This window comes from Oryx dammah, unplaced genomic scaffold (assembly GCF_014754425.2).
Source record: "Oryx dammah isolate SB20612 unplaced genomic scaffold, SCBI_Odam_1.1 HiC_scaffold_26, whole genome shotgun sequence".
In the NCBI taxonomy this organism is placed as follows: domain Eukaryota; kingdom Metazoa; phylum Chordata; class Mammalia; order Artiodactyla; family Bovidae; genus Oryx; species Oryx dammah.
Genome location: NW_024070210.1, coordinates 97,363,608 through 97,386,748, shown reverse-complemented (window position 1 = coordinate 97,386,748; position 23,141 = coordinate 97,363,608). Strand labels below are relative to the sequence as shown.

The 23,141-nt window shown below is 38.2% G+C and overlaps 1 protein-coding gene and 1 non-coding gene across 2 annotated transcripts in view; one reads left to right on the top strand and one right to left on the bottom strand.

The window, feature by feature from the left end:
* Positions 1 to 23,141, top strand: part of LOC120852643 (small conductance calcium-activated potassium channel protein 2-like) — a 169,903-nt gene that overhangs the window by 81,750 nt on the left and 65,012 nt on the right. The window lies entirely within an intron of this gene.
* On the bottom strand, positions 21,438 to 21,509 carry TRNAR-UCG. The gene has a single exon. It is a non-coding gene; the product is annotated as a tRNA-Arg (tRNA).

Here is a 23,141-nt window from a genome sequence, read left to right as displayed (position 1 = left end):
GTTAGATTTTTGTCATATACTTTCTCTATGTCTATTGAGATAATCATGTTATTTTGTGTTTTATTCTGTCAATATGGTATATTATATTAATTGATTTTTTAATGTTAAACCAACCTTGTGTTCCACGGATAAATCCCACTTAGTCATATTGTCTAATTCTTTTTATACATTACTAGGTTTGGTTTGCCAGAATTGGGGTGGAGGGGCAGAATTCTGGCATCCATAGTCATAATAGATGTCAGTCTATAGTTTTTTCTCTCGTGGTGTCTGATTTTAATGTCGAGTAAGTACTAGCTAATGGAATGAGTTAGGAAATATCCCCTCCTCTTTTTTTCAGAAGTGTTTATGAAGAATTGGTATTAATTCTTCTTTAAACATTTGAAAGAATTTATTGATGTCTTTTTGGGCTTCTCCTCTGACTTTCTGTCCCATCTAGCTTATTTTTTAAAATTTCTGCTAAATATGAATATCTGGAATATCAGTGACTGTTTGAGCTAAATTTTTTAAATGTTGTAGCATTTTATATTACTGTTACAGGATGAAAAATAACACCCAAATAAGAACTTTCCTAGACTTGTGTATTAAATGGTTTCATATCACAAAGGGAAGAGAATCACCAGGAATGTTTCAAATCATGTCCAGGAGCTGCTTTTTAAAGGTTATAGTTTTACCTTTCCAATCTCTTCCCTCAGTTTGTAGGCAGATTTTTCTAATGGGAATACATAAAACTAAGTTCTAAATATTTCCATGGGTTGAAGCACTGTAAGAAAGGAAAGGACAGTTTCACATGTCATAGACTACAAGGAATATATTATTGATTTCTTTTAATAAACCATGTGGGACACACCTGTTGCCTATGACCTTAAAGATGCTGAAGTCATCTCTGGCCCATCACTGTGCACACTTGTTTTCTTTCTGTTCCCTTTCACCCTGTTCCTTTCCCCAGAGCACCCTTGGGCCTGGAACTCCTCTGTCTTCTGGTTCAACAAGGTCTCTCCTTTCTGCTCACCAGGTACTTTGGAAATCTTGCCATTTTTTGAAAAGATTTTCCATAAATATAAAAGAACAAATCTGATATGTGGGTGCATAGGAGTGCTTAGCATGCAGGGGAGAAAGAAGAGAAGAAGAGACATTGAATAGGGCTGGTGGAGGAGGAGGGGTCTCCCCTGTGTGCGGGCTTTCCAGTAAGTGAGGACAGGGGATTCCAGAGCAGGACAACAGCTCGGGTGGTTCTGTGGGTGTTTCCTCTGGCTTATAAATTCCCATCAAACCCGTCCCAGGCTTGTTTATTAAAACCTGAATAATATTAATGTTGGTCTCAGAGTTTATAGATTCTATTCTCTGAAACTGCTTTCCTCCAGTTGGTGATGCAAGCACTATATATAGAATATTCCTCTTGTGTGCTGGAGTATTTCCCCATAGTTTTCAGTAAAGGGGTCTTCCCCAGATAAAGAAAGGCTTTCTCTTGAAAAAGTTTTGAAGATTGGTCTGGATGCGGAGATAAAGCCTATCAATAAGATGGGGAATAAGCTAAAAGACCTATAAGACTTTGAACACTTAAATGTTTCATTCTGTTCCATCTTTTTTTTATCATTCAGTTCAGTTCAGTAGCTCAGTCATGTCCGACTCGTTGCGATCCCATGAATTGCAGCAAGCCAGGCTTCCCTGTCCATCACCAACTCCCGGAGTTCACCCAAACTCATATCCATCAAGTCAGTGATGCCATCCAGCCATCTCATCCTCTGTCGTCCCCTTCTCCTCCTGCCCCCAATCCCTCCCAGCATCAGAGTCTTTTCCAATGAGACAACTCTTCGCATGAGGTGGCCAGAGTACTGGAGTTTCAGCTTTAGCATCATTCCTTCCAAAGAACACTCAGGACTGATCTCTTTTAGAATGGACTGTTTGGATCTCCTTGCAGTCCAAGGGACTCTCAAGAGTCTTCTCCAACACCACAGTTCAAACACATCAATTCTTCGGCACTCAGCTTTCTTCACAGTCCAACTCTCACATCCATACATGACCACTGGGAAAATCATAGCCTTGACTAGATGGACCTTTGTTGGCAAAGTAATGTCTCTGCTTTTGAATATGCTATCTAGGTTGGTCATCACTTTCCTTCCAAGGAGTCAGCGTCTTTTAATTTCATGGCTGCAGTCACCATCTGCAGTGATTTTGGAGCCCCCAAAATAAAGTCTGACACTGTTTCCACTGTTTCCCAATCTATTTCCCATGAAGTGATGGGACCAGATGCCATGATCTTAGTTTTCTGAATGTTGAGCTTTAAGGCAACTTTTTCACTCTCCTCTTTCACTTTCATCAAGAGGCTTTTTAGTTCCTCTTCACTTTCTGCCATAAGGGTAGGTGTTATCTGCATATCTGAGGTTATTGATATTTCTACCGACAATCTTGATTCCAGCTTGTGCTTCTTCCAACCCAGTCTTTCTCATGATGTATTCTGCATAGAAGTTAAATAAGCAGGGTGACAATATAGAGCCTTGACATACTTCTTTTCCTATTTGGAACCAGTCTGTTGTTCCATCTCCAGTTCTAACTGTTGCTTTCTGACCTGCCTATAGGTTTCTCAAGAGGCAGGTCAGGTGGTCTGGTATTCCCATCTCTTTCAGAATTTTCCACAGTTTATTGTGATCCACACAGTCAAAGGCTTTGGCATAGTCAATAAGGCAGAAATAGATATTTTTCTGGAACTCTATTCCTTTTTCCATGATCATTAGGATTATTTAATTTCTTTTTAAAAATTTTAGTTGGATAATTGCTTTACAATGTTGTGTTGCTTTCTGACATACATCAACATGAATCAGCCATGATAGCTCAGTTGGTAAAGAATCTGCCTGCAATACAGGAGACCTTGGTTTGATTTCTGGGTCAGAAAGATCCCCTGGAGAAGGGATAGGCTACCCACTCCTGTATTCTTGGGCTTTCCTTGTGGCTCAGCTGGTAAAGAATCCACCTGCAATGCAGGAGACCTGGGTTCGATCCCTGGGTTGGGAAGATCTACTGGAGAAGGGAAAGGCTACCCACTCCAGTATTCTGGCTTGGAAAATTCCAAGGACTATAGTCCATGGGGTTGCAAAGAGCCGGACATGACTGAGCTACTTTCACTTTCACTTTTCATTTTCATGCGTGTGTCCCCTCACTCTTGAATCTCCCTCCCACCTCCCATACCATCCCAATCCTCTAGGTTGTCACAGAGCACCAGGTTTGATGATGCCTTTTGCCGTATTTAGCACTGCTTCATAGCAGAGTGAATCTGTCACAGACATGTATAAATAAATTAGTAGCATTAATTTAAAATTGCTGTTTCAGACCTAAATTGTATAAGTCTTTATCTCTTGTGAAATTGGAATGCATCATTTAATGGCCATTTGGCTTTTATGAAAGGGCCATATATGCATGAGAAGATGAGGAAGAGTGGAATGTAATGCCCCAGGCCTGATTGTGTCACAAGTTAGGAGTAAACCATATTTATTTCAGTGCATTAAGGGCTGCTCAATGATTATTGCCTTTCCTCTGTGTCTTTATATCTTTCATATTTATTCAAGCTCTTTTATCTGTATTAGTTCTCAGATTGAGAAATTAATTTTGTTAGGCTGGATTTTCATTTTATTCTGTTTTATGGGGATTTTCTCATTAGAATAATCAAAGAATATTTCAATAACAAATACAAAAAATAATAAATGCTTTAAAGGAACAAGCATTAGATGAATCCACTATACCCTTTAAGGGAAATATTAGTTCTTGCAGACACATTTACAATATGTTATTATACTATGAAATAGTTAATATCTCCTAAAGCATAATTGAAATTCTGTTCCTTGAACCTACAAAAATGCTAGTTTTGAACACTTTAGAAAAGCATGTTTTCAATATAACCTACTTTTCTTTCTATAGAAGTATTTGTTTTAAAACACAGGTAAATTTTTTATAAGACCACCAAAGAGAATTTCATCCAGATGTAGTCAATGTTAGGAACTCTTTCCTAGTGGTTTTAAATTTTCTATACATTGGCTTTTCACTTCTCAAGACTGTAACTAGGATGGAATCCAAAGCCCCTGGTGAAGTCTTGAGGACACGCTAGCCTGGCCTGTGCTTCGCTCTTAACTGTATTTTAGCCACGTCTTCCTCCCGCTCTCATTGCTCCAGATACCACATAAGTCTTTCGTTTGGGCTCCTCAAAAAGCCAGAACTTTTCTTGTCTTGGTGCTTTGGAATATGATGTTTCCTCTACCAGCATATTCCCTTTCCAGTGTCATCTTTTCTTTTTTTTGTCCTTCAGCAGCAAAATTGAGTTTGTCATACGCTGTAGTTCATTCCATCTTTATTAGTTTTATTATTTTTTGTCTTCAGATCCCATGCCTTCTCTCCCTTTTCCCTTATCCCACAAAACCATTTTGTTAAGTATGTGTTTAGAGATATGCCCATCTCTAAATGATATATTGTGTTTTCTGTGAGTGTATGTGTTTTTAAGTTTCATTAATGGTATTGCATAATAAATCTTCATTCAGCTTCTTGTTCCTGCCCAACACTGTTTTGGGAACCATTTCTGTTGCTGTTTTGCCAGCCTCGCTTATCCATTCCAGTACAGGGTAGCGCTCCATTGCGTGTGTTTACCACAGGTAGCTTTCTCCAGTGACCGGCACCTACGCCATGCTGGGGACCATATCCTCATGCATATTTTTTCATCCATCTCTTCACAGGGTTAATCCCTACTCCTCTCTTAGGTCCAGTCTTAATGTCACTTCCTCAAAGTCACATTGCCTGGCCTTTAGTACCATGCTACTCCCTTATCTAAATTAGGCTCCCTTTTGGGCTCCTGGGACATTTCTTGAAAATGGTTGTTAAAGTGTGCAACCATATATTTATTTTGATGATTTTGGCATTTTGTTTTGATGACTGTCTTTCTCACCAGACTGTGAGCTCTTTGGCTGTAGGGACCATAATCCATTCTGTTCATCACTCTTTCCTACTGCTTAATACAGTGCCTTTCACTCAGTTGAGGTCATGGTGTACATAATATTGTACGTTTTTAACATTGTACTACTACAGTTGTGATGTAGAAGCATGTTTTAATATTTAATAGGCTTCATTTTTTAGAGTAGTTTTAGATGCACAGCACGGTTGGGCAGAAAGAATTCCCATATACCCGCTCACCTCCTCACACATAGCCTTCTTCTCCATCAGCATCCAGTATCAGTATAGTATCTTTGTCACAGGTGATGAACCTTCATCATTGTCAAGCCAATTTCACAGGTTACATAAGAGCTCATCTTGGTGTTATACATTCTCTGAGTGTGGAAAAATGTGGAATGACAAGTACCTACCTTTACGGTATTTACGGTATCATACAGAGTAGTTTGCCCTAAAAATTCCCCACGCTCCACCTATTTATCCCTCCCTTCCTACGCCAAACCCTACGCCAACCATTAATTTTTTTTTTTTACTATAGTCACAGTTTTGTCTATTCTTTTCTTGAATGTTATATAGTTGGAAACATACAATATGTGGCCTTTTAAGACTGGCTTTTTTCATTTAGCAGTATGCATTTGAGGCTCCTCGTATCTTTTAATGACTTTATAGTTATTTTATTTTTTAGCATTGAATAATGCTCCATTGTCTAGACATACCAAAATTTGTCTACTCATTTATTAAAGGCATGTTGGTTGCTTCTGAGTTTTAGCAATTATTAGTAAAGCTTTTATAAATATTTATGGGCTTTCCAGGTGGTTCAGTGGTAAAGAATTTGCCTGCCAAGTCGGAGACGTGGGTTTGATCCCTGGGTTGGGAAGATCTTCTGGAGAAGGAAATGGAAACCCACTCCAGTATTCTTGCCTGGAGAATCTCATAGAGAGAATAGCCTGGCATGCCATAGTCCATGGGGGTCACAAAAGAGTTAGACATGCCGTAGTGACTAAACAAGGGTGAGGGCTTAGATAGTTTTTTAATATCTTTATTCTTTGCTAATATAAACATTCAGTGCTGTAAATTTCCTTCTACACACTACTTTCACTTCATCCTACAGATTTTGAGTAGTGTTTTCATTTGCATTTAGTTCAAATATTTTTTAATTTCTCTTGAGACTTGTCCTAGGACCTTTGTGAAGTTTTGAATGTTGTTTAATCTCCAAGTATGAAAACTTTCCAGCTATCTTTCTGATATTGGTTTCTGGTTTAATTTTCTGTGCTCTAAAAGCATACATAGTATGATTTCTATTTTTTTATATTTTTAAGGTCTGTTTAATGGTCAGAATGTGGTCTATCTTAATGAATATGTGATCTTGAGAAGAATATGTATTCTGTTAATGAGCAAAGTATTCTATAAATGTCAATTAAGTCCAGCCAGTTGATTATACTTTTCAGTTCAACTATATCCTTAGTAATTACTGCCTGTTGGAACTTACCAGTAGCAAAACGTCAGTCTCCACCTATAATAGTGAATTTATCTATTTATCTTTCCATTTTTACCAGGTTTTTGATTCAAAATCGACCCCTATATCATTATATAATAATCCTGTTTTTATTCCTGCTAATTTTCCTTGCTCTGAAATCTACTCTGTTTGAGATTAATACAGATACTCCAGGTTTCTTTTGATTAGTATTGCCATGATATATCTTTCACCATCTTCTTACTTTCAATTCACATGTGTCTTTATTTTTTTTATTTATTTATTTACTTTTTATTTTACTTTACAATTCTGTATTGGTTTTGCCATACGTTGACATGTGTCTTTATTTTTATAGTGGGTTTTTTGTGAACAGCATATAGCTTAGTATTGGTTTTTGATTCACTCAAATGATTCTAATTCATTCATTTCATTCATTATGATTTATTCATTCATTTAGTTAATATGTGAACTAAGTGCAAATGAAAACACTACTCTGTGTTTTAATCGGTCTATTAGACCATCGACATTTAAAGTGATTACTGATATAGTCAGATTAATATCTACCATATTTGTTGTTTTCTGTTCATTGCTCTCCTTCTTTCTCTTTTTTGTCTTTTGCCCCTTTCACCTTTTTTGTTTTTATTTGAGCATTTTATGTAATTTTGCTTTCTTTCCTTTCTTAGCATATCAATTGTACTTCTTTTTATTTTTTCCCAGTGGTTGTCCTAGAGTTTGCAGTGGACATTTACAACTAATCCCAGTCCACCTTCACATCACACCACAGGCATACCTTGTCTTACTGTGCTTTGCTTTAGTGGATGTCACTTGTACTGCACGTTTTACAAAGTGAAGACTTGTGACAATCCTGTGTCAAGCAAGTCTATTGGTGCCATTTTTCAAACAGCATTTGCTCACTTTATGTCTATGTCTCACATTTTTATAATTCTTACAATATTTCAAGCTTTATTATTATTATATTTGCTATGGTGGTCTGTGATCAGTGATCTTTATGTTACTGCTATGAAGCACTAAAGTATCAGATGATGGTTAGCATGTTTTAGCAATGAAGTATTTTTAAATTAAGGTATATATGTTGTTTTATAAACACAATGCTATTGCACACTAAACAGATTACAGTGTAGAGAGAGCATAACTTTTCTATGCCCTGGGAAGTGAAAAACTCTTGTGACTTGCTTTTTTGTAATACTTATTTTATTGCAGTGATCTGGAACTGAACCCACAGTACCTCTCAGACTTGCCTCTGTTTGGCTTCACTGGGTGGTACAAGTTTCTTATAACAAAGTATTTATAATTCTTTCCTCCTGTCTTATATCATTGCTGTTGTTATTTCAATTATCCATAATCTACAATCACCAAATATATTGTTGCCATTATTAATTTAATCAAACTATTATCTGTTATATCAATTAAGAATAAGAACCCAGTTTTAAAATTTTACCTTCACGTGTTCCTTCTCTAGTGCTTTTTATGTTCTTTATGGACATTCCAGTTTCTGACCTGTATCATTTTCCTTCTCTCTGAAAAAATTCTAACATTTTTGCCCGATCTACTGACAACAGATTCCTTTGGTTTTTGTTGGTCTGAGAAAGTCTTCATTTCTCCTTCTGAAGGATGATTCTCTGGTTACAGGATTATAGCCTTTTTTTTCTTCCTTTCAAGACTTTAAATATTTTTGATTGCATGATTTTGAGAAATCTGATATACTTCTTATCCCTCCCCCTCTATAGGTAAGTTGTTTTCCTTACGTCTTTTTTCAAGACTTTTCTTTGATTTTCTGTAGTTGGAATATGATATCCCCAGGTGTTGATTTTTTGGCCCTTATCTTGCTGAATGTTCTCTGAGCTCCCTGATCCATTGATTAGTGTCTAACATTAATTTGGGGAAATTCTCAATCACAGTTGCTTCAGATGTTTCTTCTTTTCCTTTCCCGCTTCTCCTCTGGTATTCCCAATACATGTATGTTACATTTATGTTATAGTTCTTACATATTCTGTTTTATTTTTTTCAGTGTTTATTCTTATCTGTTTTCTGTTTTGGAAGTTTCTATTGACATTACTTTAAGCTTCAATCTTTTCCAGCCTTACAGTGTTTGGTTTGTTTTCAACCTCTAGTGTTGCTGTTTGGTTCTTTCTTACAGATTTCATCTCTCTCATTATACTATTGATCTTATAATATATTAAGATTAATATATTAATAATATAATAATATGTTGTATTAATAATATAATATTATCATAATAATGTATTATATCAATAATATTAATTATAATATAAATATATTATTAATACATTAATATATTTATCACTCCTTATACTATTACTCTCCTACTACTATTGCATATTATCTTTTTAAAATCAGATTCCTTAGTATTTTATTTATTTATTTATTTATTTTAATTGGAGGCTAATTACTTTACTATATTGTAGTGATTTTGCCATACATTGACATGAATCAGCCATGGGTGTACATGTGTTCCCCATCCTGAACCCCCCTCCCACCTCCCTCCCCGTCCCATCTCCCAGGGTCATCCCAGTGCACCAGCCCTGAGCACCCTGTCTCATGCATCAAAACTGGACTAGCGATCATTTCACATATGATAATATACATGCTTCAATGCTATTCTCTCAAATCATCTCACCCCCGCCTTCTCCCACAGAGTCCAAAAGACTGTTCTATACATCTGTGTCTCTTTTGCTGTCTCACATATAGGGTTAACATTACCATCTTTCTAAATTCCATATATATGCATTAGTATACTGTCTTGGTGCTTTTCTTTCTGGCTTACTTCACTCTGTATAAGAGGCTCCAGTTTCATCCACCTCATTAGAACTGATTCAAATGTATTCTTTTTAATGGCTGAGTAATATTCTAGTGTCTATATGGTACCACAGCTTTCTTATCCATTCATATGCTGATGGACATCTAGGTTACTTCCATGTCCTAGCTATTGTAAGCAGTGCTGATAGTGAAAATGGATATACTACCCAAAGCAATCTATAGATTCAATGCAATCCCTATCAAGCTACCAATGGTATTTTTCACAGAACTAGAACAAATAATTTCACAATTGGTATGGAAATACAAAAAACCTTGAATAACCAAAGCAATCTTGAGAAAGAAGAATGGAACTGGAGGAATCAACCTGCCTGACTTCAGGCTCTACTACAAAGCCACAGTCATCAAGACAGTATGGTACTGGCACAAAAAGACAGAAATATAGATCAATGGAACAAAATAGAAAGCCCAGAGATAAATCCACGCACCTATGGACACCTTATCTTTGACAAAGGAGACAAGAATATGCAGTGGAGAAAAGACAATCTCTTTAACAAGTGGTGCTGGGAAAACTGGTCAACCACTTGTAAAAGAATGAACATAGATCACTTTCTAACACCATACACAAAAATAAACTCAAAATGGATTAAAGATCTAAACGTAAGACCAAAAACTATAAAACTCCTAGAGGAGAACATAGGCAAAACAGTCTCTGACATAAATCACAGCAGGATACTCTATGGCCCACCTCCCAGAATACTGGAAATAAAAGCAAAAATAAACAAATGGGACCTAATTAAAATTAAAAGCTTCTGCACAACTATAAGCAAGGTGAAAAGACAGCCTTCGGAATGGGAGAAAATAATAGCAAATGAAGCAACTGAGAAACAACTAATCTCAAAAATATACAAGCAACTCCTGCAGCTCAATTCCAGAAAAATAAACGACCCAATCAAAAAATGGGCCAAAGAACTAAATAGACATTTCTCCAAAGAAGACATAGAGATGGCTGACAAACACATGAAAAGATGCTCAACATCACTCCTTATCAGAGAAATGCAAATCAAAACCACAATGAGGTACCATCTCATGCCGGTCAGAATGGCTGCTATCCAAAAGTCTACAAGCAACAAATGCTGGAGAGGGTGTGGAGAAAAGGGAACCCTCTTACACTGTTGGTGGGAATGCAAACTAGTACAGCCACTATGGAGAACAGTGTGGAGATTCCTTAAAAAACTGGAAATAGAACTGCCGTATGACCCAGCAATCCCACTGCTGGGCATACACACCGAGGAAACCAGAGTTGAAAGAGACACGTGTACTCCTTAGTGTTTTAATCACCGTTATTTCAGATCCTGGTGTAAGAACGCCAACATCTCTGCTGTATGTCAGTCTGGTTGATGCTTGATGGTTGCTGCATCTCTTCACTTTTTTTTTTACCTTTAGCATTTTTTTTTTTGGAAAGTCAGACATGAGGTATTGGGTAAAATGAAGGGGAGGGGAAGCACTCTGTGTGCTGTGGTTAAGTCTCAGTCTTCCAGTGAACACAAGCCCCTGGGCTATATTCATCACAAGTGCTTCCTAGGTATTTTCCTCCCCCTTTAGGTGATAGAAGAAGGCTTGGAGGGGTTGGAGTTAGGTAATTCCCTTCCTTCAAGTCAGACTTTGGGAAGAATTGGGTATTACCCTTTCCCCATTTGATTAGATCCTGGTAAAAACTAGTTATGAGAGCAGGCTTTTGTTAAGGAAAACAAATTGCTGTGGACTTATTATAAATGGTTATTTATCCCTTCTTTCTGGAAGCAGGATGGAATTTTTCTATCATCTTTCCCCTAAGATCTTAGAGATAAAACTCATCAAAGCCTTTTGCCTCTCATACCCCATGCTCCAGCCTCCAGGAGTTGTGTTTCTCTCTCAAGCTAGTTCATGCTTAGTCTCCAGAAATTCGCCAATTAACCTTGAAGTATTCCTACCAGATATTGACTTCAGAGGGGCTGCTGACCAGTTTCTATGCCAGCTAAGCTTTGGTTTTCTGTATCTGCTTGGGGCTCTAATATTCAGGGTGTTATTTGTCCTATAACCTCAAGTCTCTCTTAGATCTAAGAAGAGTTCTTGAATTTCAGTCTTTCACCTCTTAACTGTTGTGAGGATTAAAGTGAAAGCTTTCAAGCTCTTAAGTGTCACACTAGAGCTCCAAAGTCTAGAAGCATTGTTTTTCATTAATGAATAGCATTTCATCCTCTGGGTGTATGTCTAATTCTTGAAAATCTTCTTTTGAAAGAAGAAAAGATCTTTTAGTTCAGTCAAAAACCCAAGTGTCACAGAATTTTCTACTTTTTTACTCTGAGGACTCGTTTTATTTTACATGTTTGTAATTTTATTTATTAACTTAGGCTTTTTAGATTCTTCTTAAAGCCTTTCCATCCATACCTTCAGAAGTAACTATGGAATGTTAGATGGTAATCATTTTGTTGGAGACTTTTAATTTTAAATCTTCACATAAATCTAAAAGCAAAAGCTAGTCATTTTTATACAAAGCAACTGTCTTTATTTTGAGTTATCTTCAAGAAGGCACATTTCATTAACTAGATAAATTAACGAGCATTTGAAATGAACTTTTTTATTTTAGTTATTAATAACCTTCTTAGTAAATATCTTATGTTCTGCTAATCCTCCAGGGCTAGGGCCTTATCACTGACCACCTGGAGCTGGGTAGCAGGGTAGACTGTTTGCTTTAATCTGATGACACGCAGCTCATGATCCCCTGTCTTAAAACTTTAAGAAAAGGCTCTATCTACTGGCTGTAGTTTATAAATATAAAAGTGGCTATAATACTTTTGTATGGTCAGACCATTCAAGATGGCTGTCCTCTTGCTCTCTGTACATCCCCGACTCAACCAGTCCCTGCTTTATTCACGTGACTAACCAGTTCTTTTAGTTATAGGGTTTCATTAGTCCCTGGTAACTGATGAGCCCAGCTGACACCAAATCCCCCAAGAATGGTTTCCTCCTTCCCTCCCAGATCTCAGAGACTGCTGCTGCACCCCCCACCACCACCCACCGTCTCCTGTGCCATTAGGGTGTTGTTCCAGGAACCTTTATGGAAGAGTCTCCTGTCCAATAAGCCTTTGATACCTCTGTTGCTGTAGCCAAGCTCTTTCTTCAGTTTCAAGGCTGGCCCAGTAAAAGTTTTATAAACCTGAAAGGTGTAGCACAGCTCTTTATATTGGTTTCTATGGTATTTTTTTGGATGTTTCATCAGTGTAATAGATTTCAGTCAGTCAGTTCAGTCACACAGTCGTGTGTGACTCTTTGTGACCCTATAGACTGCAGTAGGCCATGCTTTCCTGTCCATCACCAACTCCCAGAACTTGCTCAAATTCATGTCCATCTAGTCAGTCATGTCATCCAACCATCTCACCCTCTGTCATCCCCTTCTCCTCCTGCCTTCAATCTTTCCCAGCATCAGGGTCTTTTCCAGTGAATCAGTTCTTCGCATCAGGTGGCCAAAGTATTGAAGCTTCAGCTTCAGCATCAGTCCTTCCAATGAATATTCCGGACTAATTTCCTTTAGGATGAACTGGTTGGATCTCCTTACAGTTCAAGGGACCCTCAAGAGTCTTCTCTTACACCACAGTTCAAAAGCATCAATTCTTCAGCTCTGCTTTCTTTATGGTCTACCTCTCACATCCATACATGACTACTGAAAAAACCATAGCTTTGACTAGATGGACCTTTGCTGGCAAAGTAATGTCTCTGCTTTTTAATATGCTGATTAAGTTTGTCATACCATCGTTTAATTTCATGGCTGTAGTCACCATCTGCAGTGATTTTGGAGCCCAAAATAATAGTCTGTCACCGTTCCCATTGTTTCCTTATCATTTGCCATGAAGTGATGGGACCAGTCATGATCATAGTTTCTTTAATGTAAACTTTTAAATCAGCTTTTTCACTCTCCTCTTTCACTTTCATCAAGAGGCCCTTTAGTTCCCCTTTGCTTTCTGCCATAATCGTGGTGTCATCCACATATCTGAGGTTATTGATATTTCTCCTAGCAATCTTGATTCCAGCTTGTGCTTCATCCAGCCTGGCATTTCACATGATGTACTCTGCATATATGTTAATTAAGCAGGGCGACAATATACATCCTTGACGTACTCCTTTCCCAATTTTGAACCAGTTCATTGTTCCATGTCCAGTTCTAACTGTTGCTTCTTGACCTGCATACAGGTTTCTCAGGAGGCAGGTCAGGTGGTCTGGTTTTCCCATCTCTTTAAGAATGGTCAGAGTTTGTTGTGATCCACATAGTCAAGGCTTTGGCATAGTCAATGAAGCAGAAGTAGATATTTTTCTGGAACTCTCTTGCTTTTTCTGTCATCCAATGGATGTTTGCAATTCGATCTCTCATGCCTTTGCCTTTCTAAATCCAGCTTGAGCATCTGGAAGTTCTTGTTTCACATATTGTTGAATCTTGACTTGGAGAATTTTGAGCATTACTTTGCTACATGTGAAATGAGTGCAGTTTGGCATTGCTCTTCTTTGGGCTTGAAATGAAAACTGACCTTTTCCTGTCCTGTGGCCACTGCTGAGTTTTCCAAATTTGCTGGCCTATTTAGTACAGCACTTTCACAGCATGATCTTTCAGGATTTGAAATTGCTTAACTGGAATTCCATCACCTCCACTAGCTTTGTTCATAGTGATGCTTCCTACGGCCCACTTGAGTTCACATTCCAGGATGTCTGACTCTAGGTGAATGATCACACCATCATCATTATCTGGTTCATGAAGATCTTTTTTGTACAGTTCTTCTATGTATTCTTGCCACCTCTTCTTAATATCTTCTGCTTCTGTTAGGTCCATACCATTTCTATCCTTTATCGAGCCCATCTTTGCATGAGATGTTCCCTTGGTATATCTAATTTTCTGGAAGAAATCTGTAGTCTTACCCATTCTATTGTTTTCCTCTATTTCTTTGCTTTGATCACTTTGGAAGGCTCTCTTATCTCTCCCTGCTATTCTTCAGAACTCTGCATTCAGATGGATATACGCTTTCATTTTCTCCTGTGCCTTTTGCTTCTCTTATTTTCTCAGCTATTTGTAACACCTCCTCAGACAACCATTTTGCCTTTTTACATTTCTTTTTCCTTGTGGATGGTTTTGATCCCTGCCTCCTGTACAATGTTATGAACCTCCATCCATAGTTCTACAGTCACTCTGTCTATCACATCTAATCCCTTGAATCTATTTGTCACTTCTGCATAATCATAAGGGATTTGATTTAGGTCATACCTGAATGGTCTAGTGGTTTTCCCTACTTTGTTGAATTTAAGTCTGAATTTTGCAATAAGGAGTTCATGATCTGAGCCACAGTTACCTCCCAATCTTGTTTTTGCTGACTGTATAGAGCTTCTCCATCTTCAGCTGCAAAGAATATAATCAGTCTAATTTTTTTATTGACCATCTGGTGATGTCCATGTGTAGAGTGTTCTCTTGTGTTGTTGGAAGAGGGTGTTTGCTATGACCAGTGCGTTCTCTTGGCAAAACTCTATTAGCCTTTGCCCGGCTTCATTTTGTACTACAAGGCTAAACTTGCTTGTTACTCCAGGTATCTCTTGACTTCCTACTTTTGCATTCCAGTCCTCTATGATGAAAATAACATCTTTTGGGGGTGTTAGTTCTAGAAGATCTTGTAGGTCTTCATAGAAACTTCAACTTCAGCTTCTTTGGCATTAGTAGCTGGGGCATAGACTTGGATTACTGTGCTATTGAATGGTTTGCCTTGGAAATGAACAAGATCATTCTGTCATTTTTGAGATTGCATCCAAGTACTGCATTTCGGACTCTTTCATTGACTATTAGGTCTACTACATTTCGTCTAAGGGATTCTTACCCACATTAATAGATATAATGGTCATCTGAATTAAATTTGCCCATTCCTGTCCATTTTAGTTCACTGATTCCTGAAATGTCAGTGTTCACTCTTGCCATCCCGTTTGCCCATTTTCAATTTGCCTTGATTCATGGACCTAACATTCCAGAGTCCTATGCAATATTGCTCTTTACAGCATCAGACTTTACTTCCATTACCACAACTGGGCATTGTTTTTGCTTTGGCTCAGCCTCTTCATTCTTTCTGGAGCTATTTCTCCAATCTTTTCCAGTAGCATATTGGGCACCTATGTACCTGAGGAGTTCATCTTTCAGTGTCCTATCTTTTTGTCTTTTCATACTGTTCATGGGGTTCTCAAAACAAGAATGCTGAAGTGGTTTGCCATTCCCTTCTCCAGTGTGCCACGTTTTGTCAGAACTCTCCACCACAGCTCATAGTTTCATTGAGTTTGATAAGGCTGCGATACATGTGATCATTTTGGTTAGTTTTCTGTGATTGTGGTTTTCCTCCTTTCTGCCTTCTGATGGATGAGGATAAGAGGCTTGTGGAAGCTTCCTAATGGGAGTGACTGACTGTCTGGAAAACTGGGTCTCACTTTGGTGGAGAAGGCTATGCTCAGTGTATCTTTAATCCAATTTTCTGCTGATGGGTAAGGCTGTGTTCCCTCGCTGTAGCTTGGCCTGAGGCTGAACTATGATAGTGGTAAAGGCAGTAATGGTGACCTCCTTCAGAAGGACTTACACCAGGATGCCACAGCTCCCAGGATGTTGTGGTCACTGCCCCCGTGCTGTGGCAGGGACTGTCAACCCACACCCCCGCTGGAGACTCTTGGACACTCACAGGTGAGTCTGGCTCAGCCTCTTGTGGGGTCCCTTCACCTTTTTTTTTCTGGGTCCTGGTGTTTACAAGGTTTTGTTATGTCCTCCCTGATGCTGAGAAAGATTGAAGGCAGGAGGAGAAGTGGATGACAGGACGAGAATGCTGCAATCCATGGGGTCACAAAGACTTGGACACAACTGAGTGACTGAACAACAGCAACCTGGGTGTACACATTTAATAATAAATAGGTCATATGTTTTCTTCTTTCCCCTATGAAACCATTCAGCTATTAGGAGGGCAGAGATTGCCTTAATATCAATCTTAATTTTGGTTGCAAGAATGTGATTAGGTGGATAAGGCCTTTAGAAGGTTTACCCCTGTGAATTCAGCATTGAAAGCCCTGACTTTTGACCTCAATGTTTATTTCTGAAACTCACTTGGACTGGGGGTGGTTTAATTTTTATCCTCATAATACTTTATTTCCCTGTCTTTTGGACTGTATCTTCATTGACATTTAGTAAAAGACATCTGGGTAGATTTTTCATTTGGCTAAAGGAAATGTGAAAACATGAAAAAAATAGTGAATCTTGTATTTCAGTTTTCCAGTGTTATTTGCCAGTGCTGTAGATATTTTAAAACAACGCCGTCGAATAGAACTTTATGCAGTGAAGACATTGTTCTTTTGCACTATTCAGTATGTAGCCACTTATTAAAGTACAGATTTAAAAATTTTATTTAATTTTATTTACATTTAAATAGGCACTTTTGGCTAGTGGCTATCATATCAACTAGTACAGATTTAGACTTTTGTTTGTTGATTGGTTGGTTTTTTTAATGTCTATAAAATTGAGTGTGTGTGTCTGGGTGCATGTGTTGTCAGAAAAGTTTAAGGACAAGTCTTTCATCCAAAGAAAGGTATCCAAAAGAAAAATTGGCACAAAAACTATAGAATTGGTTATATATAGAATCTGAAAGAATTGTCCAAGAGATAATTTAAAGCATAAGAAGTTTGGTACACAGATTAAATGGACTTCTTCCCAGAAAAATGAAGAGCAGTCTAGGAATCAAAAACAATGTCTGCTAGAAAGAGGGAGAAAGAGAGGGAGTCAGTGGGGAGAGAGAGAAGGGAGGATATGGATGAAGGTAGGAATTACTTGTTGAAATTTTAGTTCTAAAGGGGGTATAATTACTATACTGGCTTTCTAATACAGTAAGGAGGGAATCCAATCTGCTTTCTACAATGAAAACTCATGAAGTTATAGTTAAGTCAACAGTAAAGTCTGCTTTTTCCTCCATAACAATTAATTTTCAAATTAATGATGGAAAGAGCTAAAAGTAGAAATAGAAACAGTTAAAAGTAGAAATCAGTTCAGTTCAGTCGCTCAGGCGTGTGAGACTCTTTGCCACCCCATGGACTGCAGCACACCAGGCTTCCCTGTCCATCACCAGCTCCCAGAGATTCCTCAGCCTCATGTCCATCGAGTCAGTGGTGCCATACGCCTCATCCTCTGTTGTCCCCTTCTTCTCCTACCTTCAATCTTTCCCAGCATCAGGGTCTTTTTCCAATGAGTCAGTTCTTTTCACCAGGTGGCCAAAGTATTGGAGTTTCAGCTTCAGCATCAGTCCTTCCAATGAATATTCAGGACTGATTTCCTTTAAGATAGACTGGCTGGATCTTGTTGCTGTCCAAGGGATGCTCAAGAGTCTTCTCAATTTCTATTCAAGTAGAAATAAAAAGAGTTAAATTTACTGGAAGTGTTACATAATTCAAATCCTTTACGATGACCTCAAGGGTTTTCCCAATTTGAAATTAAAGAACTAACATTCCTGTAGGCGAATCCTGTGTAAGGGGATCTCCACCCTTGTGGGAAAGTGGCAAATTGTGATTCTGGGGGAGAGAAAGTCAGGCAACAGTTGCTTGAGTGATGTGTAAGGAGTAAGACTTCATCTGTCCTGATGAGCAGCTTTTTTCCCTCCAAAGCCTATTTCTTGCTTCCTTTTTTGTTGTTGTTGTTAAAAATTTATTTTTCTCTAGTTACATTTCTCTTGCTTTTTTATCTGTCTCAAAGGATTATCCAGCTTTATGGGCATAGTAACATATTTAAATGTTTTGACCAGTTAAACCAAAACAAAACAGATCGCAAATCCCCACCTTACTTACCTCAATCTGTTAATATATTTTGTTTCACCTTTATCTCCTTCTTAGCATTTCTAAAGCAACTGTGCAGCTGTTTACTTCCATGGAGAGAGAAAACAGATTGCCTGCGATCTGCCAAATTTCTGTGTTGTTGTCTAGGTGTGACAGTTCTGTACATAATGATTCCAGGAGGACATTCTTAACTATATTTACAGTTTAAAATGTCGGAGCACCACAGTAGTAACACAGAAGGAGCTGAAAGTTTTAGATAATGAAATGCTTAGCCTGGTTTGGACAGACTGCACTGTAAACCAATTCCTATCACTCCATGTGGGTGGATGGAATTTTGGCCAGGTCAGTGGCATTTGAGAGGATTAAGATAGGAGAAAGTGTTGAATTCCAGAGATGCAACATGGCAGTATTAGAAAAATATTTCTGTTACATCTTTTGATGTGTTGGGGACAGAATAGTAAAGGGGCTTAACAGCTAGAATCCCTAATCTCATGCCTCACTTAAAAAAAAAATACTGTCCCGGAGAGCCTCGGGCAGGCGCTTAAATGTTCCCAGTGGTGGAGTTTAGCCACGCCAAGAGCAGCAACAGCAAGCACAGTGTCCATGATGCCGCCTCTTCTCAGTTTATAGGGAAGTGGTAATGTTTCTACACTTCAGCCACGCCCTTCACTTTGCCCACCTGTCATCTTTTAGCACTTCGTCAATAAGAAATTCTGCCCTGGTTCTTCCTTTTGAGTTCTGGCTATTCTCTCTTATTTCCCTGTCTGAAAACTACTGTTGCTGTAATGAACTGGGGAATGATAACATCAAAGCCCTGATCGTAAAGAATCTCTTCCTGCAGATCTAGGTATGACAGGCATGGTGCTGGAGTGTGTGCATTGGAAAGGCACACTTCGTCACTTTCTGTGATGTCTTTGTAGGATATATTAATACCCAGAGAGTATAATCACAGCATATTTTAGATGTAGAATTAACTTAGGCATTATAGTGTGGTTTTGAATACACCTCAAACAAAGCAGCAGTATATAAAGAAATCTGAGAGTCCATATTTAGCAGTATGGCAGAGAAGATTTGATATCCTGATAACCTGTTACCAAACACCTAGAGGAACTGGATGAGATGGAAATGTACAGCTAGATGTCTCAGAAAGTTAGGAAAATCTCCACATGCCCCCTCAAAAAAAAAAACCACAGTAGGAGGCAGGTAAGAAACTGGCTCTTATGCTTCAGCAAGTCTGAAGACAGTTTCTAATTTTGGTAACCAAGAGGCTTACTGTTTCTAGGTTCTTTTTTTGTTTGTTTTTTTTTCCCCCTAAGGGGAAACCACAGTAAAGAATAGAATTTATATTAGAACATACACCACTGAGCAGCAGCTCTTGTAGCAAGGTGTGGAGTTCTTACTAAGGATCAATGCTAATACACTTTTTGTTCTATTGTATTCCATTCCATTTTATTTATAAAATGCTGGTCATGATGGTGGTTCTCAATCTTGGCTGTTCGTTCAGGTCACCTGGGAGCTATAAAAATACACATAGCTGGCTCCCACCCTCTGTGATTCTGATTTAATTGGTCTTGGGTTGTGGCCGGGCAGTCAGGGTTTTAAAAGCTCCCTGGGTGATTCTAATGCACAGCCAAAGTTGAGAACCATGGCACTAAATTGATTTCACTGTCTACTAATGGGACTTGAGAGCAGTTTGAAAAACACTACTCTATGAGGATATACCTTTAATGAAAGAGTAGACTAAATTTAAAATCTCCTACCACAGAAGGAAATGAAGCAAACAGAAAATGTACCTATCTCCCAGCCTAGGCAGTGTGTTGGGGTAAAAAGTAGGCTCCCCCAATGAATATATTACCACTGGTTCATCATACATGCGGCATGTGACACCCTGAGTTACCTGGCAGAGCAGACCCAAATGTCTCCAAAGGCATGTACCTCAACGCAGGCCAGCGGGAAGCCTTTCCTAACCTAAGACATACACCTCCCCCCATCCCATTCTCAATCATCCAAGGCTCCAAAAAAAGCATGAGGCTACAAACCACCAGGAGAAAATGCAGAAACAACAACAGAAAAACTGAACACCAGGCCCCTCAGAACTTCAGATATGCAGAATAAGAAATAGATATTTCTGAGTTGATTGAAGAAAGATAAATGAAAAGCATAAAGCAGAATGCACTACCAAAAAGACTGGGGGAAACTTTAAAAGTACCAAATAAGAATCTCAGTGGTTAAGTAGCAGATTAGACAGAGCTAAGAGAGAATTTGTAAACCAGAAGGCAGAGCTAAATAAATGTTTCTCCAGTGGTACAGATTCTTTATGTCTAGAAGTAGATGGAAAATATTTAAGAAATGAAGAGCCATATGGGTACAGTGAGAAGGTATAAGTACTTCAATTTAGACTTCCAGAAGAAGATAATAATGAAAATGGGGATGTGGCTTCGAATTTTTAAAAACCAATGAGATATGAATCCTCAGATTCAGGAAGCCAAATATATCACAGGAAGGTAAAGAAAAAGAAATATGTATGTAGACATATTGTAGTAAATGACTTAACATCCAGTGAAAGATCTTAAAAGGAATCAGAAAAAGGAAAGAAACTTGTCACTGATTGCTATTCCTATTTAAAGGAAATCAGTCCTGAATATTCATTGGAAGGACTGATGTTGAAGCTGAAGCTCCAATACTTGATGTGAAGAACTGATTCATTGGAAAAGATCCTGATTCTGGAAAAGATTGAAAGCAGGAGAAGGGCATGTCAGAGGATGAGATGGTTGGATGGCATCACTGACACAATAGACATGAGTTTGATCAAGCTCCAGGAGTTGGTGATGGACAGGAAGCCTAGCGTGCTGCAGTCCATGGGGTTGCAAAGAGTTGGACATGGCTGAGTCACTGAACTGAACTGAACTGAACTGTAGAGAGATAGTATATGTCAATATACCATATGATTTTAATATGTTCTTAATTTACCTAAGAGATTTCAAGTTTAAAAACAAGATTTCAAGTTTAAAAACATGTGTTTTTTATGTATTTTTATCTATATGATTTAATAAAAAGTTATGGCTGTAGAAAAAAAATAAAATAGACATCTCAACTTCAAAAATCAGAAGGCAGAATACATATCAGCAGAATGTTGCAAAAAGGTAGCTGACAATCTAGACCTCAATAACTATTTCAAGTTCATTTTAAAACAAAGTAAATGTAAAGACCTTATTAGATAATCAAATAGTGTATTTACCACTGATGAAAGTGAAAGTGAAGTCGCTCAGTCGTGTCCGACTCTTTGTGACCCCATGGACTATAGCCTACCAGGCTCCTCTGTCCATAGGATTTTCCAGGCAATAGTACTGGAGTGGATTGCCGTTTCCTTCTCCAGGGGATCTTCCCGACCCAGGGATTGAACCTGGGTCTCCCGCATCGAAGGCAGACGCTTTACCATCTGAGCCACCAGGGAAGTCCTACCACTGATCGATCCTCCCTAAAAGGACTTCTAAAGGATATCCTTCAGAGAGAAGGGTTAGGTTTCAGTTCTATGGGCCATGTAACACTTAGGGGAGGAGGGTTACTGAACTTAAAGTCTAAAGGCCTGCTTGAAAGTTCTAAAGACAACCAGTAAAATAAAACTAGAATTTGTAACAGCCAAGCAAAGAGAGGACAGAAAAACATGTGGTATGAAAAAGGTGTACAACAAATAGGGCAAATAGAAATTCACAATACTATGGTGGAGACAAACCCATGGATACTGGCAAGCACAGCAAATGACATGATTAATTTTCCTTTAAATTCTACCTATATAAACTTGATGAAAGATATATCTAAAGTACATGAACAGGTTGAAAATGAAAGGGGAAAATATACATCCAGCAAATATTTGATACTAATCAGAAGAAGATTGTCATGGCTTTGTCTATCAAATAAAAATAGTCCTTAGGGCAAAAACTTTATTAAGAGTTAAAAAGATCATTGCATAACATATACACTTCACCAGAAAGATTTAAGAATTCTGAACTCATCTGTGTAAGTCTAATTACGTAACTTCAGAAACGCGTAAGAAAATGGACAAATTCTAAGCAGCAATTTGCACAGATACCATCACAGAGGACCCCATCGATGCATCACAGATGCACCGCCACAGGCGCAGGGACCTCAGCTGTACTGGGTCAGGCAGACCAAAAGTTAGCAACAATGTAAATGACGTACATGTGATTTGAATGACAATGAATAAACTTGATCTTATATTCAGCCCTGTAGCCAGCAATTAGTGACTATACATTCTTTCTAATTTTCATAGGCTTTTTCAGTAATTGACCAAATGTGATCTGTGAAATATATCTTAGTATTAGAGTTAGAATCAATGTATGGTCTGTGTGTTTTGGATAATAGTATAGAGAAGTTAGAAATCAAAACTCTAAAAGCAATTAAATTTAAACTAAAAACATGTCATGTTAGCCTTCCTGCACCCTAGCAATAATGGCTGTTTCTGTAGAAAAAGCTTCATGATGATAAATGTTTGTATTCTTCCAAACTGTATATTAATATAGGCTTTTTAATGGATTATCCTTATGATACAACATCCTGTATGTCTTTTAATTCAGCAGGCCATCACAGACAGGCTTCCATGGAAGTACCTGCAGGTGTCCTTCTATAATAGATTACTAATGTAACTTTCTATCTAAAACAAGAGCTCTTTAATAGAGGCACATGACCTTGGGTAGACTCTCTTTGTTCCCAGTGATCTATTATCTAAGAGCCTGTCCTTCCAGAATTCAACTGAGGGGGAAAAAAAAAAAAAAAAAACAACTGTCAGTGACTAGCCAAAAATATATAGGCTTAAAGTGGAAATGTGCTTTATTCATAGAAAAAATAATTGACAGTCTCAGTGAGAGATTCTTGCCTTTCTTCATTAGACATATTTTCGTGCGGCTTGGAAGCCCATGTCTCCCATAGCTGCAAAAGAGAAAAGGAAGGACCTAACTGAAGCGGATAACAGCTGTTAGCGACAGCCTGTCTGCATAGGAACACGACGCAGAAAGCACTGAGAGAGTTACTGCCCTAGACGCCACAGTCTAGTGCTGTCTCATCTGGA